This window comes from Scylla paramamosain, chromosome 14 (genome assembly GCF_035594125.1).
Source record: "Scylla paramamosain isolate STU-SP2022 chromosome 14, ASM3559412v1, whole genome shotgun sequence".
NCBI lineage: Eukaryota > Metazoa > Arthropoda > Malacostraca > Decapoda > Portunidae > Scylla > Scylla paramamosain.
Window position 1 is genome coordinate 10,627,423 of NC_087164.1, and position 27,904 is coordinate 10,655,326.

Sequence of the window (27,904 nt, forward strand, 5' to 3'; positions counted from 1 at the left end):
AATATGAATATGATACTGTGTTATGTTGGCTTTATAGTGGCGTTACAATACCACCAGCACACGGAAAAGAGAGAAATAGGATTTGTGTGTGTGTGTGTGTGTGTGTGTGTGTGTGTGTGTGTGTGTGTGTGTGTGTGTGTGTGTGTGTGTGTGTGTGTGTGTGTGTGTGTGTGTGTGTGTGTGTGTGTGTGTGTGTGTGTGGGTGTGTGTGTGTGTGGGTGTGTGTGTGTGTGCCGTTTTAGTCATGACAATAGCAGGTTGATGTGTGTGGCAGTGTTAGTCTTTACACAAAAACGCGTGTGTTCATTTGGAAAAAAGCTGCGTTGCGTTTTCTATGACTGGGAAAACTGAAAATGATTCATGTTTATTAAATACAATATTTTAAGTGTTACAGTATTTAAGTGTTCAACTACTGATGTCAATCCCGTGGTCATACAGGGCCGGGGAGATTGCGTACTAGGCGCGTTCATTTGTTCAGTTACTAATCGCGATCGGTTCTTCCTTGATAAATCTTTGATCGCTCGCGGACCTCCACTGGACACTTCAGGGAGGGGTCGAGGGCGCCTTACACTTTAAAAACCACTACCTTATAAAAAAAAAAAAAAAAAAAAAATAAGAAAGTGTACTCACCAATTCACAAGTCCACTCTCAAGCACCTGAAATGAAGAAGAATTTAAATGTATAGATAAACACTGACTCAGTTTTCAAAGAGATGATTAACTAAACAAGTTCTATACAGAGACATCAAAACATGAATGTATAATTGTAACGTATTGTCAAACAAGTTAATGAAGCTTTTAAGAACATCAAGATTCTATCAGTCATATATCAAGTCTTCTTCATCAGTAAAAGGAAAAAGCAGCCTATCGAAAACCTAAAGGACCTCTGTGTCCTTTGCAAACAGTCCTGATGGAAGAACAACCATTTCAGAAAACAGATCATAGTGTTAGTAATGAAGCTAAAGAAACACCACTCACTCCATATGTTTTGTTTGGTCTTAATATACGAGTAAGCAGCAGGTACAGCTCTAATGATACAATGTTCCATGAGGGGAGTAGAATTACTACCAAGATATTTCTTCCTTCAGTCATTTCCCCACGTATTTCCTCTTATGCAAAACTAGCGAACACTTCAAAAGGCAATATCCGTCTTTCTTTTTTTCCCCTCTTTCCTGAGATCAACACTCGACAGGGCATGGGAATTCTCGTATACACATTGTAAGGGCATAGCTTATTGACATGAGGGTGTATGTGTGGTTAGAATTTCCACGTTAATACATTATGGTGCACTGACAGCCACCGTGCAGCCACTGACACCCTCCCGGCTTGCTTATATGAAGGTGCAGGATGACGTATATTTAATTTTCATGTTACGGAAATGAATGTAGTTTCGAGTGAGCTGGTGACATGTTGCGATTATTATATTTGTTTGTGTATCAGTGTGTGTGTGTGTGTGTGTGTGTGTGTGTGTGTGTGTGTGTGTGTGTGTGTGTGTGTGTGTGTGTGTGTTATCCATACATGATTCAAGTTGACGTGCTAGTGCTAGATGGCTATATCTTCCTACACACACACACACACACACACACACACACGTACGTTACCAAGCAGCAACAAAAAGAGGTAACATTCCGGCAGCAGGATCTTGCATTAGCCTTCTCGCCTTCCTCAAGTTGGGAACATTACTTTCGCGTCTCGCCTCCAATGAGAAACTTTTGTTGAAAACGCCCATTAACACTGCTCTCTAAAGATTAATGGTCTTCCTTTCTTTTTTTTTCTTTCTTCTTTTTTTTTTTTTTTGTAAAACTCATTAAACTTTATTTCAATATATTCTGTTAGCTCCCTGGAAATCTAAACTTTTATGTGGAGGAAACATTTATATATTTGTTGCCAGCAATTTGTCAGTACTAAATTATTGAAACTGAAAATACTTTGGGGAGGAAAAAATACATAAATAAAATTCTACCGCATAGGGGATAATTCTTATTGTCCATCAGTGGTGAGTGAATAATAAATATCCTACTAATGGGGTTAATAAGTGCAGTGAAAGATAATGTTATTTCATTCATCTGTTGCCTTTTGTAGCAAGTCTTGATCCGTCCCATATTGTACTGCGTGTTACGAATGCTTCAAGGAATCTCAATATACAGCAGTACAATATAACAGAAAAGGATGCGATTCTATTTCCCTCTTTACTCATTAACTTGTTCCCTTTCCTATCATGTTACGATCCATTCTTATATTGTACTAAGAATATTTGAAGAAATCTCAGTATATAATATCATAATGAAACCAAAATATTACGTGATTCTATTATCTCGCTTCACTACCGATCATTTTATTTTGCTCCCTTATCTAGCATCTCCCGATCTGTTCTATGCTGTACTGCGTGTTATTTGTTCGGAGAAATCTCAAAATAAAAAATTTCAGTGTGACAAAGATCATATGACTCTACTCTCTCCTCTCACTACTTACTATATAACCTCCTACTTGAAGCGTGTGTCGTAAAGTGAGTACCTATGGTATGGGGCATTAATTTTCTGGTAACAACGCGAGTGTTTTTAAAAGTTCTCCAGAAAGTTGGATAAACAATGTACCCGCAAGTTCTCTTAATCTTCAGTTAATAGTAACAGCGTTTTCTCTCTTAGTTTCTTTTTCTATTTTTTTTTTCAGTCTGTTAGGTTTCTACGAATGGAAAAAGAATATAAAACGAAAACAGTCTCTCCTACCTCCGGATGCATTTCATGTTACATATTCCATCGCAAGAAGCTTTACAGGGAAGCCAGGCCAAATGATTTTTCAGACGATCTGCAAACTGTACACCGAATGTTTTATGCCACCTGACACTGGGCACTGTTAAAATACACATATTCTATATGAACATTTAAAATTACGAGGAAAAATGAATTGAAATCTTACACTGACAAAATATCATAATAGCGAGTGTTTCCTGAGACTCATGGACTGTCGCAATGATAACCTAATGCCACAGAATATCAGACGCAAATATAACAATCAGCTCGTCCGGCAGCATAGAAAAGCAGCCCTTCAACCCTTGTTTTAATGTCTGGACCAACACTGGCGTGGGTGAGTCCTCTGCGTGTTTACCTCAGGGATAAGTAAACGTCCAAAACTGCCAACACGCCCTGAACCCCAAAACTAATGAAAGCTATTGACAAATCTGAGCCCCAAAAATTGTTGTTTATACTCAGGATCTGATTCCATATTGCATTTTGTATTATCCTCTGCATATATGTGACTGTAGTGTGTGTGCTCATAATCTGCAATACAAAACACGATTCAAGCAAGGTCATAACAACTGCTGCGTATATTTCATGAACGTTACAATAGTTTTACCTTTATTTGCTGCGCGATTTTACATTCGGAACCCTTTCCTTTTCTTTTATACATGTAGTTTGGATATTAACTCTTATATCAATGTCCTGGTTATGTAAATGTCAACCCAAGCTCTTAAAAAATATGGATACACGGTTCTCGGGCTATGAACTGTTAGGCGGCTGGTTTAAGGGTACGTCATCTCGTCTTTCTCTCTTGCTTTGCGTGTCTTTTCTTCCTTCCTTGCGTTCCGTTTCTTTCCCATACGTGTAGGTTACGATAGATATATGGTGTGATTCAGTATTCATCTATTTATTCAAACTGTAGAAAGAATTTATGCACTTCCTGGTATTGTACATCTTCCGAAAAAATAAATAAATAAAAAATAAATAAATAAATAATTAGTTGGGTGCAGTAATTCCCATGAAATATAATTCTAATCTTTATTTCTTGTAATTCTGTAATGTCAGTTTTTCCCAAGTAAATCCTTATTGCTGCATGGGACACTTTTCTGAATTTCTCATGAGAAAAGAGAGGAACAAGAGTGCGGCGCGTCGTGAATGAGTATATTACTGGTCGCTCAATACTTCCCTTTGCTAATTATGAAGCCCCCAAGAACCTGCGAGAAAGTGATTCCTTCTGTGATACTTAATTAAGCAGCCTTTTCAACACAGTTAACAGCAGAAGAAATCATCACACACTGGAAATTCGACGCTCTTATGCTTTACTTTGGCTCATCAACATCACAAGGTAAACACGAAACTTGCAAGGGAGCGAAACTTGCAAGGAAGTTATTAATTCTGAGATCTGTTACCGGGACGCGTTTTCAACACTGTCTTGGGCAAAAAAAGAAAAAAGAAAAACATCGCACGTTACAAATCCGGCGCTCAAATGCTTTACTTTGGCTTACCAGGCTTATAAATATGACACTTGCGAGGTACTACGCAGTCAGGCAAATGTAATTTTTCCGCAGATATATCCCCACAAACAGTCTATTTAAGATTCCATAGTTTAGAGTTATAGAAATAAAATTTTTCCATAGATATACACACACAAAGAACGTCTATTTAAGTTTACACAGTGCACAGTCACAGAATGCAATATTCCCACAGATATCCACAAAAATTTTTAAGCCCATCATTTTTCTATTGGCATCTGAATTCCTGGATACATGGAAAAAAACATGAAGAGCTTCATGCACACTACATGGTATGAGGAGGGCGCGGGGTAGCATTCCTGAGGGAGCGAGGCAGCCTTCCATCTCACTGCCTCCCTCCATTGTTCAGTTTAGACAACAATAACTCATGCGGCGGGTTGTGTTATCTCCTCAAAAATAAAAAAAACTTAGGAAATGTGGCATACGAATGATTTAGTAGTTTATGAGTAATGTGGTGGTGATACAAAATACAAGGAGCCAGCAGTTAAATCTATTTCTACGTATCCCAATAAAAAAAAAAAAGTTTAGCATTATTAACGTCCAGTGATGTTCCATTTCTTTTTCCTTTCTCTGTTCTCTTTTCGCAAAGCAGTTCGCGTGCTTATCTTTTCCCTAACTTTATTCTTAAAGTTTGTTTCTTTCCTCCTTGCTTTTGAAATATGTATTCTTTAGTTTCTATCTTTACACAAGTTTTCTCCGTCCTTTTGTCAAATCCGTTCGTGTGTTTTCTTATATTTCATCACTTTTAAACCTAATTTATCATATTTTATGATAAATAACATTACCTCGCACTGTCTGTCATAAAACAATTTTGTGTAAAATTTAAGCAGTTATTTCCTCTCTCAAAGTATATTCTATTCAGTCTTTGGTTCTTACACTAAACTCATTCACAATCTGAAAATTTTATAAAAAAAATATATAAAAAAAAACTACATCTTTCTTTCATAACTTTATTCTTCCTACTCTCATGGTAAGCAGCTTAGCACGTCCTCCTTTCACCACAGTTCTTCTGTTTTTCTCTACACTTCCATCCGTAATATCTATTTTCTTCATGTTCCAGAATTTACCATACTCTCATTCTCTGTCTTTGCATTTCAAATTTTTCTTTGTCTTTCTTTTTTCCTCTCAGTTCTTTCCGTTCTCTTAGTTCCCTGGTAACTTTCTCCTTATTTCTTCCATTCGTAAACTTAATTTCTTCTTACTTCAAAAACCATAATAATTTTCCTTGTATATTTTCTGGTCCTGGCATTAATTATCTTTGCCTTTCATAAGGAGCTTTTCCTTTCCGACATTCCAAAAACGATACTGTATTTTTCCTTTATTCATCTATTCCAAGAACCTTAATTTATCTTCGTTTACAGGAATCTTATATTTTATAGTGTCTTCCTTATGTTCAAAACTTACCAATACCTTACACAACATGAATTTTATTATTTCTTTCTTTCATTTCCTCGCAACATTTTCCTTCTTTGTTTCCACTATTTTACATTTTTCTCCCCTCCTTTCGGAAGCTGCTTACACCAACCCTTATTTTGCTCCAGCGGTTACAGTTTGTCAATAATATATAGATACAAACTGAGAGGCGTAAGGATAGTGATTTTGCAACAGTTTTGTGAGGTGAAATGGTGATAGTCTGCCTGTACTCATTGTCAGTGCTATTGGAACAAAGACTGATGACGAATAATGATCGCCAAGTATCACAGATGAGAAAAACTTTCAATAACCTTCACTAGAGCTAATTAAAGTAGTTGAAATCAGACGCCAGCTCCTTAGAAATGCTGTCTGTCATCCTCATTTCTCAGTTAGGGTTCTCTAACAAATGATTTCTCAGACTTCTCATGTTCGAATTTGATAATTTCCTTTGGTTATCGTGCCCATCCAAACCTCCGAAGTTCAGTGTATATTTTCAAAAACTTTCGTTCGCCCTTCAAACACCTAGCTGGGTTTAAGTTTTTAAATGAGTCCTACTTAAAACACTCCATTCTCTTTATTTGAGTGCTACGAGACAGCTCGTTTTCTCTCAGGGCCGTCAATAAAGGGGAGGACCGCTGTAATCCGTTGGGGCTTTGACTCGCTTAAGACTAGAACATGATGATGAATTTCATGAGATATAAGACTACTACACTACAAATAATATATTTTCAGAGGCAAGCAGTCTATCCAAGAAATTACAGTTATAACCTTAAAGTATTTGAAGTGGAAACGAATGTACATTCTTCCGTGGATAGTCAAGACAATCCCTTAGCAATTCCAACAGCTGGGGACAGGACGAGAAGGGAGCAGAAATTCACATAATACTGGAGGAATAATAAACATCTTTCCTCCCTGCCTTCACCTTGACCTTGGCCTGATGTGGAGAAATTCGTGATTCTCTTTCTGGCTTGGGACAGGCTGCATGATTAGTGTTTAAATCCATATTTTCGGTGTTAATATTGAAATACGCTCCCTCTCTCTCCCTTTCTTCCTGTAGTTTCTCACTCTTTTAAGACGCACCTACTCTCCCGTGCTATTTAGCCACGAAAAGCCACGAAAGGCCATGCCAGAGGAGATGAGAGAAAGGTCGAACACTAAACTTTCATGCTAGTATCGACCCTCTGACCTTTCCCTCTTACAATATCCAAGAAGAGACGCAGAAGGAATCCGCATCTCACCAAGCCTAATTATCTTTTGGGAGAAGAACAAAGACACAATACAATGTCCATGAAGTTTTGTCGTCAACAGCAAGCTTGGGATAATGTTGGAAGTAGGTCGATTGAGGGAAAGTTTCGTCTAAGTTTGGCCATCACAGAACAGCAGGAGACCAGTTCGCTTATTCCCGCGTATAGAAATGCCGGAAAGAAGTTCCCACGTTCTACCTCCTTTAATCTTCATAAGCAGCAGCAAAGCATTCGCATCTACCCGAGTTAGCGTCTTACAAAAGTGGTCTTACTTACAGAGTGTTGCTTAAATGCATCTCAAAACTCAAGACAATTTAAGAAGCTTCCACATTTTTCCTTTTTTAATCTATACAAACAGCACCAAGAACAATCGTATCTTTCAGTTAGTGACGCACGGAAGCGATCTTAGTTACTTTAACATAGCCAAGTAGCAGAATATTCCTTAAATGCATTTCAAAACTCAATACAACCAAAGAAGCTCCCACATTCTTCCTTCTTGAACCCTTACAAGCGGCAACAAGAGTATTCGTATCTACTGGAGGCTTGTTTACTCCTTCCATGACCACCTGCGTATCTGCAGTTGCTCTTGTAAACGACAGAAGCGCATGGAGAAAGTAGTCATGTAAACTTATGATATTGATGATGGACGCTAAAGTAACTGATTCTAGACACTCCAGACATGGTAAGAAAGTAGTATTCTCACCACAGTATAAAGTATTATGAGTTTTCCACCACCAGAGGCTAGCACAGCGGGGTATCTTCTCCAAACACAACATCATGGAGACCATCAGAAGCACCTGTAGTAGTTTGTATGGTGCAAATGGTCGTTATTTTCGTGCCCCCTCCCTACACACTCATCACAGTCACCCAGAGCCCGTATATACAGTGCAGGTTCACCTCTATAAAGAACACTAGTGGGATGGCATAAAGTTTTTCGCTTTGCTCCACGACTGCCACTATATTCCCAGCTGGAGTTTTCCCCTTGACAGTTATTCTGAAGTAAGTTTTTTTCTTCTCTCTTTTTTTTCTCACATATTCTAGGCGTCTGTTGCTTGCTCCTGGTGAAGATACGTACTTGCTGACGCACACACACACACACACACACACACACACACACACACACACACACACACGTTAATCCGTCTCCTTGGTTTTAAATTTTCAACAACATTTCAGTTCATAGTCATGGAATATGTATACGAGATAATATATTCCATTATTCTCTCTCTCTTTTTTTTTTTTTTCCCCTCACTCACTGTACATGTAAATTGAGTTCATGCGCAGGTCATGCATTCCCTTTCCAGGAGGCGTCCATCAGAATCCTTTATCAACTGCCCGTCTTTCTGAACAAGGTCACGTCCCTGCGTCCACAAAATATACACACAAACATTTCATTCTACTGCTGTTCCTCCACCAAATACTGCCTTAAGAGTCTAGAATTACGAGTATTGTTCTTTCCTTCCTTAGTAATACTGCTGTGCGCTCACTGCCTTCCCCCGTGCGAGGTTTAGAGATATGAATTGTTGATTTCACAAGTACGTGGGCAGAGTAGTCCCTTCTAGATATCAATAATAAAACGGAGAGAGAGAGAGAGAGAGAGAGAGAGAGAGAGAGAGAGAGAGAGAGAGAGAGAGAGAGAGAGAGAGAGAGAGAGAGAGAGAGAGAGAGAGAGAGAGAGAGAGAGAGAGAGAGAGAGAGAGAGAGAGAGAGAGAGAGAGAGAGAGAGAGAGAGAGAGAGAGAGTGTGTGTGTGTGTGTGTGTGTGTGTGTGTGTGTGTGTGTGTGTGTGTGTGTGTGTGTGTGTGTGTGTGTGTGTGTGTGTGTGTGTGTGTGTGTGTGTGTGTGTGGGCGCGTGTGTGTGTGTGTGTGTGGGCGCGCGTGTGTGTGTGTGTGTGTGTGATAACATCTACGTGAAATGATACGTTCCAAGGCATAGGAGTAGCATCAGATGGCCGCCCAACCTTCCCAGTCCTTTACTGCGCGGCAACCAAGTAAACCTCTTTATACACCTTCCAGGAAACCAGCCTGGGTAGCTCGTCACCTGTCCGACCCCAGGAGAGGAGGAAAGCCAGCATGACATTTGCGGTGCGTGGCGAGGCTACAGCATTACATAGCATCCCTCATACATACTGGGCGAGGTAAGCGAGTTACAAGGGAGAGCTTGTGCGCTGCTTGGGGGAAGGGGAGAGCCAAAATTTAAATCTGAAATGTCGTGACAAGCACAAAATGAATCTTGTATAATTTCAGCACTGGAATAATTCGTGAGGTTGTGTGTGTTGGTGTCTTTTCTTGAGACAATGGGTAGTTTAAACGGTTCTCTCGTAAGGACTTTTTAAAGACCGCAGAGATGATTTGTCAGGTTTTCATGAGTGAGGTCCTGTACGTGGGTGTCTTTTGAAGCTGGCCTGTTTAAACACTTGCTTCTCTCATAATGACTATTTTTAAAGGCCACAGAGAAGAGTCAGGTTCTCATGGGTGGTTTCCCCCACTGATGATGCCCAGTAATTATTAAACTATTATCAAACGCAAAGAAACAACTTCGAAAACTCCTGTGCGTTGAAGCAGAGCCTATTCAAAATCTCTGCTTGCTTACGACGCATACGCACGCTTCCCTCGCTGTGTAGCAGTAGTAATTAGGGTCTCAAGCCTCCACCACGCCCGCCGAAACTTACACCCTTTACTGGTGTCAGGAAAAACCTTCTTACACGCCTCCTGCACGCATTACCTTCCTTTACTTACTAGTTTCCTTAACGTGGATGCGTGAAAAAGGTGAACACTAATATTTCTCCTTCTCCACTTCATATTACAGACAAGAACGCTGCCATATCACTTCCTAGTCGTGTAATCTTCCTCATTCTGTCTACAAGGAATACTCACGGGTTTTCATGCGTCGTTTATCATCGACACTCATGTCAGCTGCACTTAGCATGCCTTTCACCACGGATTTATCTGCCTTCCCGCCCTCCACACGCGGGTATTGCGCCTTTAACCACACACCCATGCACAAATTTACTCCACGACTGCGGCACGTTGGCCCGACAATATTCTTCCACCACACTCTCTACCTTTTCCTCCTCGCAACCCTACACCTGCAAATTTCGCCTCCCGCTCACAGCACAACGAAAAGCTTAAAATTCTGACCTAATCTCATGATTCATACTGGTTTGGCTCAAGAAATGAATGTTCCGGACAATACGTCATGAACTGAAGCTTTATAATAATTATTGCCAATTCTTACCCTCGAAATTTCATTTGGAATTTTAGCCATATAAACTTCATAATTTGCAATTCTTTTATTCGCAAAGGAGAAAATGCTCAACAAAATATATTTCATCATGAAGAAGAGCACCTCCATTGTATTATCTCTTCCAACTCTACAGATACGAATTTCATTTTCTTCCGTCATCATCACGAAAACCTTAAAAATTCTAAACCAGACTTTATAATTCATATTGTTTTGGCTGGAGAAGTAAATATCCAGCACAATACGTCAGAAACAGAAGACATCTCATAATAATTTTGGCCAATCCTCTACCTATGAATTTAATCTTAATTTTATTCTTATTGTTTCCCAACTGTAGAGATAACATCAGGAAATAAGGTAAACAACAACATATTTCTATACTAATACTGTGAATCTGGTGAAAAGTATCAGAGAAACACTCCAAGGTACAAGAAGTTCTTTCGTACCGAGAACGTGACAAAGTACTCCGCACGCTCAGTAAGTAAAAAATCATCGCCCCGGAGGAAGCCAGTAGCAGAAATTACTTTATACAGGGAAAGACTGGGCACAGCAGGACGAAAATCTACTATTGCTATACTCATATGTAGTTCTGTTAACCTGAATTAAATGGTACGCGTGTATTCTCGAGGGGGACACTTTGAATGGGAAATACTGATGGAGTTCACTGGTTGCTTGTGAAAGGTGGAAGCACTGGGAGAGGGGAGGGGGCAGAAAACCCATTGATTCACTGACATGAAAACAAATGAAAACATGACTGATATTGGAGTCAATTTATGTAACAAAAACAATGGAAAATTAAGTGCTGAAGAGTGTTAGTAACCATTTGGACGTGAACCAGTGGGTGTGTGGGTGTTTGTGTGGGCGAGTGTGTAGTGTATGGGTGTTTGTGTGTGGATATATTGCTAGTTTGTGTAGTCTCCATGTCTAAATTCTCTTCTCCTTCCCTAATCATTTTCAAAGGTCATGAGTTTCTTTTCCCTCTGCAATTTTTAATGTATATTTTTCTCTCCCAAGTCGGGAATGGAATGAGAATATTTCTATAATTTTAATGTTGACCTCTCAGGAAAGGTCGGCAGGAAATTAGACGACAAATTCATAGGAAAAAAAAAAAATACATATATATATATATATATATATATATATATATATATATATATATATATATATATATATATATATATATATATATATATATATATATATATATATATATATATATATATATATATATATATATATATATATATATATATATATATATATATATATATATATATATATATATATATATATATATATATATATATATATAGCGGAAGTAACGAAAACTACTACTACTACTACTACTACTACTTTTTTTTTTATATAGGAGGGGGACCGGCCAAGGGTAACAAATTTATAATAAAAAAAAAGTCTCACTAAGGTGCCGGTTCCCCCAAAAGAGAACCAAACGTGATCGTGAAAGATTAAAGGATAAGTGTCTTGAAACTACAACTACTACTACTACTACTACGACTACTACTACTACTACTATTACACAGTCACCAACACTGAGTAGCTCATTGTCCATTCCTGCCACAGTCACGTTCCACTCTTCAGTATCACACGTGTGTCAGCTGCTCAAGTCTTTAAACGTGAAACATTTCGCCGAAGCAAATATGTGTTTTTAAATTCTTTGTCGTCTCATCTGGACTGTCATCCAGATCCCATGGATAACTAATACTTTTCTCATGAGTGTTATCCCAAGTGATGATACAAAATTCTTGTTAAACTACCACTAGGATAGCGAAAGCATCCTTCAACACCTTTCAAGACGCTAATAGCTTTCATCACTTTCATGAAAAATATATGAGAATGCAGTCCCCGTTCTCTAGAGGGACCTAATATCCTCCTGTACCGGTGCTGGATATTATTAATGGGCTTTGTGCAGTGCTGGGAGGTGGCAAGTCACCTGATTTGTACAACACTGGTCCCTGTGGAGTGTTGGCAGCAGTGTTGCGTGGAAAAAACATTAGGAAGGTGTATTATTCTTGTAACTCGCTGTTTAATTTCGCTCTATGAAGGCAGTAATTTCATAAAGTGTGAATCATGGTAATCTACAGTGTTTTATCTTTTTTTTTCTGTTACTCATATCTGCTGTCAGAAAATTAATCTTACGGTGTGTGAAATGATCTGGCCCAAGGGGAGTTACACTGGGTACAACCATGTGGAGTAATGAACGTGTTAATCACTGTTGGTTGTTCATCTCTTAGTCACAAGTAAATGTATTAATGAATCAGTTAATCTCTAGTAGTTTTTCATATTTTTTAATCACAAATGAATGTAATAAGTCAAATAATCGGTGGTAGGTTTTTATATTTTCTATTTAATTTTTTTTTAGACATAAACGGATGAAATAATGAATGCGGTAAACAATGTCAGTTGTTTTATCTTTTAGACATAAAGCGGATGAAGTAATAAATGCGTTAATCACCAACAGTTGTTTATCTTTTAATCGTAAATAAGTGAGGTAAAGAATGCGTAACTCACTACTATTTTTTTTTTTGTCACAGTTGAATGAAGTAATGAATGAGTCAGTAATTGTCAGCTGTTCATCTTTTAATCACAAATGAATGTAGTGATGAACGAGTCAATCACCAGCACTTGTTCATCTTCCAGTCATACAGTACTAGATAATAAAATTCGCGTCTGATAACTAAACAAAAAAATATGAAAAAAAAAAAAAAATCACAACTAAAAACACGCGCTCTCAGCTACACACACTTTCTGGGCTTCACCAACATAAACTAAGGCTGAGCTACACCGTTACCTTTTTCTCCTCCACTCTTAAGCGCTGATACAGTACAACGCATGGCGGTATTCCCATTGTGTGTGGGATGGAACGGGGAGCATTGAGATACAAATATTGAAAAAGAAATACTTGCGTTGCATTCGTCACGTAGCAGAAAATGACGAATGGTTCAGGGCCGAGAGTTCGTTCGGGGAAAATAACCCACGCAGCAAAATCGCACTGCAAGGGATCCGTTGTTACCAGATTAAAACCAGTAGGTGAGGGTGAGGATGTGAGGATGATGGTGATGGTGGCTGCAGAGAGGCACGGGTGTCTGGGTGAGCCGCCACGATAGCAGATAAACTATGAATGCTTTGAGTACTTTTTTTTTTTTCTTACGGAGAATAGCTGTACAAAACTGACCGTTGACTTAAAGTGGGAAAGTTTGTTACTTAAAAGGAAGTATTATAAGAATGAACAACTGTATTTTGGTCACTATAGGTAATAAACTGAATATTTTAGACGCTTTTTTTTAATAACTATAAAACTGACAGTTGACTTAAAGTGAGAGAATATGTTATTTATAGCAAGTCCAGAGAGTGAGGTTGCATTATTACTGGAAAGAATGGTTGTGCTGGACACAGTGGGAGATAAGCTATGAATATTTTACATGCTTTTCTTGTGGAGAATAATTATACAAAACTGACTGACCGCTGATCTACAGCGGAGAATATGTTATGATATTCTCTCTCTCTCTCTCTCTCTCTCTCTCTCTCTCTCTCTCTCTCTCTCTCTCTCTCTCTCTCTCTCTCTCTCTTTCTGATGCTCCTTCGCTTCATATGAGAAGTAGATTAAATAAAAACACTTTTCCTGACAACATTTTATGGACTTATTTTCTGCTTTCATGAAACAATGCCCCTTGATATTTCAACGTTAAATTACCCAAACCGTAAAGTTTTTATTTACATTTTTACCCTGGACGAACATTCTTAAAGCTCCATTTTTCTCTACCTTACCATATCATGAATGTATATAGAATGAAGTTCACAAACACCTACACTCTTACCCTAGAACTGCAGGCTTTATGTTCCCTCTGCCTACGCTGCCTCTGGTCGTTTCCTACTACTACTAGCACTACTACAGTCATGGTCAGAAGTCGCGTAACCTTCCCTGCAAAGTTTACAAGCACCTATGCTCTTACTTTAGAACTGCAGGCCAATAATACACAAGACACAGCTGTATGTTCTCACTGCCCACGCTGCCTTTGGTCGCTTCCTGGTGGTCAGAAGTCGAGTTGTCTTTCCTATTCTTTTATATTTTCCGTTTTCCTTTAGTTATGAGTCCCCAGATCTCCTTACAGTGTGTCAGTTCTTTAATTTACTGAAAGGAAATTGTTAGCAGGCCAGAGGACGTTAGTGATATCAACAGCAAACTGAAAATTTATAAAGAGAAAACATGCCATTCTTAAAATATAAAAATACATAACATTCAAGAATAGGAAGAGGAGGAGGAGGAGGAGGAGGAGGAAGAGGAGAAGGAGGAGGAGGAGGAGGAGGAAGAGGATATAAAATGACCTGGTTCGAGAAAGACAAAGAGTAAAGAAAGCGACGTGGGTAGTAAAAAAAAAAAAAAAAAGAGAGAGAGAAAAGAGAGAGAAAGAGAATGGACGGTGAACGATTACTGCAGGGTTAAAAATAGACAGTGAAAGAGTGAACGGAAAAAAAAAAGGAAAAGGTAAAAACTAGAGAAGAGACGAGTGGTAGAGAGACAGCGATCGGCACGTGTCAGAGTGAAAGGACTTAAAAAAATCTTCGAGCTGTCAACGTAAACAATGAGGATCTGACACGACTGGGCCACAAAGGGTGTTTTTTGTCTCAAGGTTCTTGTGTACTTTTAAACAACAGGTAAAGCTCGTAATGATGGTGCGAGACTGTGGATAGCGATACTGTCTGTCTGGTTCGTGTTTTATATATATATATATATATATATATATATATATATATATATATATATATATATATATATATATATATATATATATATATATATATATATATATATATATATATATATATATATATATATATATATATATATATATATATATATATATATATATATATATATATATATATATATATATATATATATATATATATATATATATATATATATATATATATATATATATATATATATATATATATATATATATATATATATATATATATATATATATATATATATATATATATATATATATATATATATATATATATAGTACGTGGTAGCTAAGTTAGCCAACGTTGAGGAAGAGAGAGAGAGACTACAATGAGAAGAATGGCGGTAGAAATGGCAGGTGAAGACACAGACAGATATTTCCTGATTTTACTAGTGAATATAGGTCAACGGGACTGAATAGAATGATGAATGGGGAGGAATGAGAAACAGAGACTGAAACTTTTACCCTATCCCGCCTCCTTCCCTCCCTAATGCTGTCTCCTACACTGCCTCCCTCTCCCAGGCCATCACCTCAGGGCCGCGACACGCAACTAATGAGACAGGCAGGCCACTGTTGCTCGCTGTGAATGCCATATTTTCTCTACTAGCGAGCGAACGAGTGAGTGAGAGTGAGTGAGGGAGGATACAATTTCCTATATTCTTAAGAAGAGAAATATGGCAAAACACAAAAAAAGAAAGCTTAAAGAATAGAATGTATACAGGTCAAGGAGAACGAAGGGAAGAGAAAGGGATGCATAGGAGGAAAAAAAAAATTGCATACATATATGAAAGTGAAAGAAGAGGAAGAGAGAAGAAATAGGAAAGAGTGTGCATTTACTCCCGTGTGAAACCAGATCGTAAGGAAAGGCGTGGATTAAAACAAATCTATTGAAGCTCTTTCCAATTCACTTTTTAGAAACCAGTAATTAAGGGACATTTTTCTTTTCCTTTTCCATATTTTTTTTGTTGTCCTTGACCAAACTGCTACAGAGAGAGAGAGAGAGAGAGAGAGAGAGAGAGAGAGAGAGAGAGAGAGAGAGAGAGAGAGAGAGAGAGAGAGAGAGAGAGAGAGAGAGAGAGAGAGAGAGAGAGAGAGAGAGAGAGAGAGAGAGAGAGAGAGAGAGAGAGAGAGAGAGAGAGAGAGAGAGAGAGAGAGAGAGAGAGAGAGAGAGAGAGAGAGAGAGAGATCGGACAGCTATGGACAAAAGCAAAAAATTGGTTAGGTAACTAAAAAAAGGAATAGAGGAGAAATGCAAACATGAGGAGGTACAAGGAAAGGTTTAGAAAAAGAAAAAAAGAATAGGAAAGGGGAAAACAGTAAATGAGAACAGTGAGAAGTTGGAATTGTGGACACGTTAAGGAGGAATTGAAATGTGTACGAAAAAAGAAAGTACAGCATCGTATTTAACTATACTACTGCACTATTACTATTACTACCACCACAAACACTAATAATAATACTAACGAGAGTAATAGGATAAAAAAAAAACACATCAAGATCAAACGTAGCAAAGGACGAGGAAATAAGAAATGAAAATAAGAAAAAAAAAGATAAAGGAAAAGTGAAAAGGTGAGAGAGAAAAACACCACGCGAGCGACGAGTAAGTTTTGTTTTCCTGTAGCTGTCTTAAGTGTTTGTTTTCCAAGGAGTGTTTGTGTTGCGTTCTCACTCTTTGGGAGAACTCTTGCCTCGCCTTGTATGGGAAGCCGCTAATGGGGGCCGGGCATCAGCTGGCGCGGAGGTGAGTGCCCCATGTTAGTCTGTAATGAAATGTCAACAGAATTTCCTTGGTGCCACACGCGCAGCTCACAATATCGAGACACTCCCCGGCGCTGGTGCTGCGAGGGGAGTGCAGTTACCAGCCTGTCCAAGCTCTTTCTTACTGACCCAACGGTGGAAAGTTGTAGTGGAGTATAGGATTTACCATATGCAGGTGTAAAACTTGTAGGAAAGTGTTGGGGAAATGTGTTTTTGTCACTGTGAAATGTGTTTTGTTATTGACTCAGGGAGGAAAGTTGTTGTCAAGTATAAGATTTTCCATAAGCAGGAGTAAAATTTGTATAAACTTGTTAGAAAACGGTGTCTTATCACTGTGAAGCTTACATGACCAGTACCTTCATTCTTCAATCCTCTTTACTGATACACTCGAGAACCCTTTAGCTATATCTATATTTTTCTTTTCTTATGACTTGAGCTTGTCTAGAGAGAGAGAGAGAGAGAGAGAGAGAGAGAGAGAGAGAGAGAGAGAGAGAGAGAGAGAGAGAGAGAGAGAGAGAGAGAGAGAGAGAGAGAGAGAGAGAGAGAGAGAGAGAGAGAGAGAGAGAGAGAGATAACCTTCTATTGTCTCTACCGTGTCCAGGTAAACTATTCTTTTCTTCCTATACTGCTCTGAATGTCAACAAAAGGACGAGTATGTAAGTCAGAAGGGATGAAGCTGCAGGTCATGTCGCCTGAATTAAGTGGAAACACGGCCCGATGACGCCGCTGCCAGACATAATCTAATGACACATTAACACTCAGGACCTCATTGTTATGTGGCTCAGGCGACGCGGCAGGCAAGATTTGGAGAGAGAGAGAGAGAGAGAGAGAGAGAGAGAGAGAGAGAGAGAGAGAGAGAGAGAGAGAGAGAGAGAGAGAGAGAGAGAGAGAGAGAGAGAGAGACTAAAGATTCATCCTACCTTTTGTGTGTGTGATCCTTCACTGGAGAGTCTGTCCGTAGTGGAAAATATAAGAGCGTTTCTTTTAATTCACTTTTTTTTTTTTTTTGTGAGCGCGCGATCTTAAAAAAAAAGAAAAATAAATAAATAAAAATAATCGGTTAATTTCTCATTCACCTCAGTTTTTAATTAAAATGCAAATTACATTATCCATTTGCAAATAAGAGGAATACTCGTAAATATGAGATTCAAAGATTTGTGATTTGAATGCGATTCTTTTTACCGCGACAGAAATTTTATGTTCCCCAAAAAACTGTGCCGAATATTGACTCCCAAGGCTGGGCTACAAATTCCCTCACCGGACAAAACCAAAAGGAGACAGAGAGCGAGTCAGTTACCGCCGATGTTCACTGTTAGGAGACAATGCGTAATATGTTGTACAATCGAATGCATCAAATTCATGATCCTGCATATAAGTAATTGAATTTTAAAGTAGATGAGACTAGATGATACTTCCGACACGATCGGTCTTCTGCGCCTTTGTCAATCACACCCATTGCACGCTCATCTTCCTTCACTGCACCCATAAAGGTTCTTTCTCTTTTTCCTGACGGTTAGATTCACCAATTACAAGCATACTTTCCTTCTCTTAGGGCCTCCTCTCTTTCACCTGCCGGGTAGATTAATCTTGCGTAAACATAAGCATATATCCTGACGTCTTATGGCGGAACAAGGGCTCAGCGATAACACCAGTGGCTATTGTTCCCTCATTCCCACAACGGCTAATGCTTCCTGGCCAGACCTTCAGCCGTGGAGAATTGTGACCTCGTGTGGAAGGACAAGCTATTGCACGGAGAAACAACATAACACAGTTTTCCGGTGGTGTAATCTCTCTCTCTCTCTCTCTCTCTCTCTCTCTCTCTCTTGTTTTCTTCATTGTTTTCATGTCTAAGGTTAATAATAAGGTACCTAACTTCATATGGACTCACCAACGCCTACCATTGACCATACCTACACTTTACATTTTAATTTCCTTATCACATTTGCTGGAAAATGTAGAACACTCTGGGTGCTCCAGTTTCCTTTCGCTCTATGATATACGTTTTATTATGCAAAGACTATCAGATGACCCCAAAAGACCTGCGTGTTCTAGTTTAAGGGAGCTTGTAAATTTAAGAGAGACTTCTGTGTAGAGTGAAGTTTTTCCTGCCTACTTTTTCCCTACCTACTCCATAACTCAAGGAAGATTCATAAAGGTTTATCATAAATGCACGTCTCTGGAGGCAGCGCCCATAACTGACCTCATAACCAGATAGTGAGAGAATCTAGCGGGAAACCTCAATACGAGCGCATAAATAACCTGGCGCCAAGACCGGACACTGGTGGAAGAAATGGATTAATCTCATTCGTAACCAAGCCAGCAGGAAATCACTCCTTTCCCAGGAATACACGACATGGGTTCTCGACCTGGGCAAATTAGGTGATGTAGGATAAAATGCAACTTAATCTGCCTGTGCCTTCAAGAAAACATTCACCATGAAGTAATTGGTGTACGGTAAAACACAGCCAAGAAGACGATGCATGAAGAAAACCCTAACCTAATCAGGCTAAACTCCTTGAAAACAGTGAAGGTAAAATAACTGATGCATGGTAAAACACATCTTTCCCTGAATAAACTCTCTGAACAGCCACAACAACAATGCAGACAACACATGATTAACCGCAGATTTTTGTAACTCAATCCCATGAAAACAGTAACGGCAAAGCAAGAAATCTATATCAGACAAGCCTCTATGTACAAACTCCTTGAAAAGTTACAACAATGCAGGAAATGATTAAACGCAACCATTTTAAGCAGGATCTCATGAAAACAGTATCGACAAAGCACGATATGTAGAGTAAAAGACAACATCCTCGGTACAAACTCCTTGAAAAACCTTAATAAAGCAGGTAATGTATGATGAAAGACAACTTAATGCGACTGGAGTCCTGAAAATCAGTCACGAGAGAGAGGATCTACAATAAACCACAGTCGTCTCTGAATAAACTCCTGGAAAAGTCACAAGAAATGAAATGACGGGAAAAAAATAGCTTTCTTTGGCAGTATTTTTCAATCTTTTCTACCCTTCTTGTATTTCTTCCTCCCTTTCTCCTCACTGTATCCAGCCATTCATCCTTCCCTCCCCTTTTCCTCCTCCTCATCCTTTCCCTTCAGCACCACCGTCTCCTCCTCCGTCTTCACGTTTTTTCCACCACCACAAGGAAGCAAAACAAGAGAAACCTGACGCCTCTCGACCTTCGACTTAGTTTTCTCTTTCATAAATGCGATGCAGAATCCATTCAAACACACCTCGCTCTTTGTGCACGTGAGAAAAAAACAAGAGAAAATAACGGAATGGAAGCAAGAGGTAGGAGTGACTGATATTATTAGAGCACAATAGGAAAAATTGCTACATATTTTCATCATCAGCCACTCTCCTTCTCAGTAACGGGGCGATGCGAACACTCGACCGGGCATGACAATAAAATGAGATAATGACGCACGTGGTTGATTTAAAATTGTAGGTGTGGAAATAGAATCAGTGCCGTCGGCCATTGCTGTCTGTGCTCGCCTTGGTATTTAAACATTTTGCTGAATTTCAAATAAGAACAATGATGCACTCGTCAAGCTCTCTCTCTCTCTCTCTCTCTCTCTCTCTCTCTCTCTCTCTCTCTCTCTCTCTCTCTCTCTCTTTTTCCTTCGCATTTTTTCTTTCATACTTTTCTCCCTCAATTTTTTTTTTTTATTCTGGCATATTGCGTTACTAGACTTCTTTCTGCCTCACTTTGCCTGAGATTCTTTGTATTTCGTCGAGAAGCAATGTAGTTTTCAACGAAGCTTCGAATCTCACGGGCTTATTTCCTCCCCTCTTTAGCTTTTAATTATTCACAGGGTGTATTCGTCCTTCCCTTCCTTTTAATACGTAACTAAAGACTTGGTTTGAATGATTTATTACTGTATAAAATGTTCGTTAATATTGGAATAGGATTTGAAAAGGATACTTATTACTCTCTCTCTCTCTCTCTCTCTCTCTCTCTCTCTCTCTCTCTCTCTCTCTCTCTCTCTCTCTCTCTCTCTCATAATATGCATGTATTTCCTCTATAGCTCTTATTAAAACTTATCTGCTTCAACTTATTTCGAATTTTGAAAACGGTAGAGCAATTACTTTCTGCTCCCCTCCCTCCCTCCCTCATCCCTTCCTTCAATCCCTGCCACTCCTTCCTACCAACCTTTGCGACCCCTTCCTTCCCCCTCCTTCCTCCCCTCTCCAGCCCATTCCACTCTCTCTCCCCTCCACTGATTGCCTCACCAGAATTTTACTTCCATGAGTCTGAGAGCAAGTGAGGTCGGTCCCGTTTCACCTGCTTTCACTGTGCCTCTTCCTAATTGGCCTCGTGGGAGTTACATATGCTAATTAACCTTTAACTTGATAAGCCTCGTTAACTTTGTTGTGGTGAAAAGGAGTCACACAAGGTTGCAATAAGGAAGGGTAGGTAGGTACGTAGATTGCAAGTACAAATGTCGTTATCGTGATCATTATGTTTGTTATCATTTTGGTTCTTGCTATAACAATACAGAGGAAGGGCCTTGTTGCTCGTCTTCCTGGTAATGTTTATTGACGACAAAGGGAGCTTTCCTCATTACTATAAGGGGGGACGGTTTCGTTACTCTCTATACTGTTAGGCTTTCACTGTGTCTCTTCCTCCCAAATACCATACTACTGCGCAGGAGACACTGTATGTAGACTGCACAAAAATCAACACTATGATATTCAGTTTGTGTTAGAGAGACAATCTTTCTCTGTTCCTTCGCGCGTGATATGATGCCTGGATGATCTCTGTATTGGTGTGTGTGTGTGTGTGTGTTTGTGGGGGGGGGGGATCTTAGAGATTCAAGACGCTAGATAACAGTAGCAATTAAATGGCTTAGTATCGTGAGTGACAGTGGTCTTGGTGCCCGAATGAAGTGCAGTGGGGAGGAGTAAGATATTCATAAGGCATATCAATCAATTCCTTGGATTAAATAGCTCGATTAAATACACACACAGCTTCCTTCAACTCACATCATAAAATACTTCCCTAAAACTCTTCAGAAAATTAATCACTACAATGCAAATACTCTATAAAACAAATGTTCTTAAGGTATATAATTCTTTTCCTTACATTACATAGTTGGGTTTGATAAAAGGTACACAAAATACCTCCTCTAACTCATACCACCCAAAAAAACTTCACAAAACTCAACACTACGACGTAAAAAGACAAAAACCTATCCACCCACAACGACTGACACTGCGCTGTACTTTGATGCAACACAGACAAAACGACGGAGGGAGGGAAGTACAGATTGGGGTCGGCCGAGATACGGGACGCTTTTAAATTGTCAGTATGGATGAGTGAATGTCCGGGCAATGTTTGGCGGCGTGTAAGGCGACGGTAGTGCAGCTGCAGGGAATAGGGTCGAGAGTCGCAGCGGTGGCAGAGGATCAGAGCACAGGAGCCTGAAATACGTACTCTCTCTCAATATTTCCCCTTCCTACGCAGGAGTATGTTCCATATGCTTTGCTCTCTCACCATTTTCAAAGGCCACAAAGATGATCAGCTGGGTTCTCAAGAGTGTTTTTACTGTTAATAATATAGGTCTTGTTAATCTGTCACTAGAACCATAAAAACTCTCTTATCTGCTCGTATTACTTACATAAGTTAGAACTTGTTGAGTGTGGTGGAAGTGCAGCGCAGGAGTGATTGCAGCAGTAGACGCAAATGGTTTTCTCTTCGTCCGTCCCTGTGAAAATGTGAAGGCATGCGTGTCTCAAGAGTGCTGAGTGAATATGCAAATGAGGTTCTTCAAATTACTCCCGAAGCCTCGAGGTAGTGAAGCAAATGGATGGAAGTGCGCGTTTTGTCATATTCTCTACGAACAATTAGCAAGATTGACATTTCCTACGTGAATTTACCTGCGGGGACTGACTGACTAACAGGTATTTGCATGAGTTGATTTCCTCTAATTTTGCTTCAAGTGTCATTGCTTAAACGCTCATCACTTCTTATCAGCGGATCCTGTCTATTAATTTTTACATGCTTTTATGTTTTTTTTTCCCCTTTTCTTGCTTTACTGTCCTTGCCTAATTCTCTTAACCGCCAGTACTGTCACTTGTACCGCTACCACTCCGACCAACACTCCACTTCCACCACCCACGTCTCCACATTTAGCCACACCCATTCCCTCTTCAGTCTCCGCTACTAACCTCCTCCAACACGGGAGAAAATTTGCAAGCCGAGTCTTTCTTTCTGTGTCAATTAACAGACACACGGCAGCGACAGTAGTTGCGCCAAGAATTTTACTGTTTCACGGTCTGCTTGTAGGGAAGTTGCCGTAAAGATTTGGGGAGCAAGGTTGCCACATGTAGGCTGTCCGGTCCCCGTGTTTCTGTGCGTATGGAGGTCGATGGGGAATCTGAAATAGCGCGTCTCTCAGGAAATAGGAGAATGGGACCACTATGTTGTCAATGAGTTTATGAATGTTACTTTGAATGAGGGGTTGAAAATTTTTGTTCGTTAAAATCTGTCACCATTGGAACAATTTCTTTAGGTCTGTTTGCTGCACAACTGACGTAAAAAAAAAAAAAAAACAACGATGACGACGACAACTATTTCACGACAAACTGATGAATGGCCGGAAATTCATTATAGTCTTTTCACGCAGCAATGGTGATGTATTGTGTCACGATTCTGGGTGTCCATTGTATTGTGTCCACTGCGAAAATAAATGCTCTAATCGGCTTCAAGTTCCTTTCAGAGCGTTCACTCGTACACAATCCTCTCACGGGATTCACAAAAGCCTCATTATGTCATTGGCAGACACTACTTCGCCTGCTGTTACTCGCTCCTCTGTTCTCCCGTCTGTTGATGTGTAAACTTTAACCAGTCAGGGAAACAAGCAGCAGGAATGGAAGCGCTGGAAGGCATGAGTAATACCTAGCAGGGGCTGCTGGAAGGCCTTTTGGATATGAGGATTAGTTTTCAGAGATCTTGAAGAGCATTCCTAAGAGTCTAGAGCAGGGCTTGATGCGATGGGAAGGCAACGATACGAAAAGCAGGAAGCAGAACTATATATATATATATATATATATATATATATATATATATATATATATATATATATATATATATATATATATATATATATATATATATATATATATATATATATATATATATATATATATATATATATATGCATGTATTTTTTTTTATGAGACCAGTACCATTGATAGACCGTCTGGTTGCGTAAAATTTTAATAACGGTTTGGGTAAGAAGTTCACCCTTGCACCGTGAAATGGACGAACTTCTTCAGACATTAAAAAGCTGTCAAGATTGAAGAGTTCAGGCATTACAGAAGCATAAATGTTACCACAGATATGGACAAAGATAAATGTTGAAAGTACCGCCAGGATTAAGGAGTTTAAGCATTACAGCGCCACAAATGTTACCACTCTGACACGAGAAAATTTCAGTTTTATTCTAACGGCATCACTCGCAGAAAATATCAAGAGAAGGAAATTGGTCTGCTTTTATTATAATGGAAACCAGTGAAGCAAAGCATGCACGACCATCCATGCACGTCATCACTCCGCCTCGCGACGGCTGCCTCTGCCTGACGACGCTTCCTTCATCCCCGCACAGAAACCCTTGATCCAGTCCCACCTGCTCGATGCTGTGAAGACGACAATAGTGCAAGAGTCCAGTCCACGCACTGTACCCCACCCTCACACACTCAAGGCCCCACAGGTGCAATGTCTTCATTGAAGATTCACGGCAACATGAATCTTGCCAGGCGATCGAAAGTGTCTTGTTCTACCACCTACGTAACCAGCCACTCAGTCTTACCTAGTTTCAGCGCAGAGGTAGAATTTTCCTCTGAAACTAATGTCTACTGTTTATTTTTTCAAGGGTAGCAGTTGTAATTATTTTATCCGATTGAGAGAGACCTGTATTTCAGAGTCCAGGAGCCGTCTACGTATCCAGCGACTCACTCTCTTACTTGAAGGTTTTCCTCTGATTGCAATGTCTAATGTTTATTCTACAAGGAGTAGCGAATATGATTCTTTTAAGGTTCGCCAACCTTTTACTAATACCAAATGAAAGGCTATTTTCTGACAAGCAGGGAGACCTCAATTATTCAATCAGTTTCCGGTGTACTGATCCTCGTTTCCCTGGCCTGATGATACTGGCGTTGTTCAATATAGTGTCTATGGCATCAAAAGTGCGACAAGAGGAGCTGTCTAGTGGAGATCACAATAACAATGGGATAAGCAACAGCAGCACCACCAGCACCAAAAGCAAAGGAGCGAGGAGCAGGTATTCCTTACACCTGTCCCCTCCACAAATCCTTAGTTCGCTAGCGTGTAATGAGGTCAGCAAACAAATATGGAATCAAGGATACTGAGAGAAAATGTAGGTTGACATTAACGTAAAAAAAAAAAGTATCTTTAAATGATCACTGTATCCCTAGTTAAAACAAACAGCTGGGTGAATAATTCTGGCAACCACTGGTATGGGTGGAATAGAAGCTAATGAAGTGTGTTATGGAAGACAAAATTAGCCATTGTCCTTTTAAATGGAGTATGTTTACGTCAATGTAGCGGCAGCAGCAGCAGCAGAAATAACATCTCTTTCTTTGTCGTATATGTGTTTATGTGTGTGTGTGTGTGTGTGTGTGCGTGTGTGTGTGTGAGAGTGAGCCCATGTGTCAGCCTGCCTATCTCCGTTTCCTTTTGTATGTATCTGTCTATCTACCTGCCTGGCTGTCGGTATGTCCGTTTGTCCATCTGTTTTGTTCTCGACCTATGCGGGTCTGGTACCTTCCCTTTACGCAATAAATCCTACGGAGGGCAAAGGTAGCAAACACATTCCTGGAACAACTGCGGCCGCTGGGGAAGGTCAAAGGAAAATCGTGAAATGTCAAGACTTGATAAATGTACACGTAATAAAACGGCCGTATGAAATAGCCTGAGAAGATTTGTTTTCACTGTAAGGGGAAGCAAACTGAGGTGAAGGAAAAAGATACCAAACAAATGTGCAATACTGGAGAGGCGGCGCTTGAGGTGAATAATTACTCCTGGTATGGTACTCGTATGTAGGCTTGTGTGGGGAGGCGTGGGATTACTAGCCATTGGTTTTTATGTCTCAATGAGATTTCAAATACTGGATCAGGGGGTGCTGTGAACTCATCAGCTGTGACCTCACTGAACGTTCCCCTTTATGTCTCACAGAACTAGGGGGCAGTCACAACCTGCCCTCTAATGACAACTCTCTTCCTTCACACAAAACTACATGCACCTAATTACACACACACCATTCACTCAAAATTCTAAACCTATTTTGACTCTGTTAGGGGACCGGCGCCTCAGTGGACCTTTATATATATATATATATATATATATATATATATATATATATATATATATATATATATATATATATATATATATATATATATATATATATATATATATATATATATATATATATATATATATATATATATATATATATATATATATATATATATATATATATATATATATATATATATATATATATATATATAATTTTATTGCCCTTGGCCCGTGCCCCTCCTACATAAAAAAAAAGAAATATACAGTTTCAAACGTGAGATACTTGAGTGTGACTAGTGTTACCCCTCTCTCTCTCTCTCTCTCTCTCTCTCTCTCTCTCTCTCTCTCTCTCTCTCTCTCTCTCTCTCTCTCTCTCTCTCTCTCTCTCTCTCTCTCTCTCTCTGTGTATGTGTGTGTGTGTGTGTGTGTGTGTGTGTGTGTGTGTTGCAGCGGCACGTGCGACAAAGCAGGAAAGCGTTCTGTGACGATGATTATTAAAGTGGAAGTGTTGAAGTGTTCCTAGGCGGAGTGGCTTGACTTGGAGGCCTTGGGATTAGGCCAAGCAAGCCACCACCCCCTTGGCAGATCAGGAAACAACACTGGGCTGACTGACCACATTTATTCCTTTCGATCATGGTCAGCACGATACACGAGTAACATCAGGGTGGTGTGTTTGTGATGGAAACTTTGAGGATGAAGAGATGTGCCACCAAGACTATTTCGGCTGTAATTCCTGTGGCGTTGTGATGTGACGGACACCACACACCGGACACTGCCATGACACTGCACACCACCATTAGCATACCGCCGCCGCTACTGTTTTAGTGTGATATGTTAGTTACCCTTTGAAGACAGGAATATATATATACCGATACAGGTGTGTGTGTGTGTGTGTGTCACCAGCGCACACAGGAGTCGTGCGGAAACGTAATCATGGCGGCATTGTTTTCCTTTTCCCTGACATGCAATATAAAAGGATACAGTAAAACGCAGTAAGAAAGTACCACACAAACAACAACCACAACATGTGCAACACGACAAAGACTCAGCCATTTCTAAACGCAACATCAAAATACCAAATATTGGGTCCGAGTCTCGGTAAATTTCAGTGCAGTCAAGAAGTTCCTTTTACGATATTTTTACACCGCAGTCTGAGTGGGAGGTGTGATATCAACATTCAGACAGAGGGGGCAGGAGACGCGGCACGAGCAGGGCAGGACAGACACCAACACTTTACGTATAGGGGATGACTTTTCCCAGTGTTGTCCGTTCCTTGCTCCACACAGCACACAGGGGTGACTGAAGGTGACTCTCGTAACACTGCAGCTACGGTTGGACAGTGGCTCGTTTAGTGTTTGTTGCTCACCTTAAACATTTCATCATCATATTCAGAGAGAGATGCAACATAGCGACGAGGGTTAAACATGCAAGGATAACAAGAGGGGATTCTGTTACAGTGTGATAGTGAGGAGAGAAGGATAAATGTTTAAGGTGGAGAGACGAGATGATGATGAATCGATGAACACACACACAGAGAGAGAGAGAGAGAGAGAGAGAGAGAGAGAGAGAGAGAGAGAGAGAGAGAGAGAGAGAGAGAGAGAGAGAGAGAGAGAGAGAGAGAGAGAGAGAGAGAGAGAGAGAGAGAGAGAGAGAGAGAGAGAGAGAGAGAGAGAGAGAGAGAGAGAGAGAATAAGAAAAAAGAGACGGTAAAAAGGAGAGAAAAGAAAGGAAAAAAAATAAACAAGAGGATAAGACTTTACTTTCTCTTTATCCCTTTTTGAAATGACGGCTCTCTTGATTTTTACAAAGATATAAAGTGAATATGAAAAAAAAAATGTACTTATCTTCCTGGAATACAATGCAA

General features: G+C 39.7%; 1 long non-coding RNA gene across 1 annotated transcript in view; it reads right to left on the reverse strand.

Annotated features, from left to right (window-relative positions):
- The window catches only part of LOC135106691 (uncharacterized), a 125,085-nt gene that overhangs the window by 78,695 nt on the left and 18,486 nt on the right, over nt 1–27,904 (reverse strand). Inside the window, exon 2 of the long non-coding RNA XR_010271409.1 lies at nt 631–656. This is a non-coding gene — a long non-coding RNA (uncharacterized LOC135106691). The remainder of the gene's footprint in view (nt 1–630; nt 657–27,904) is intronic.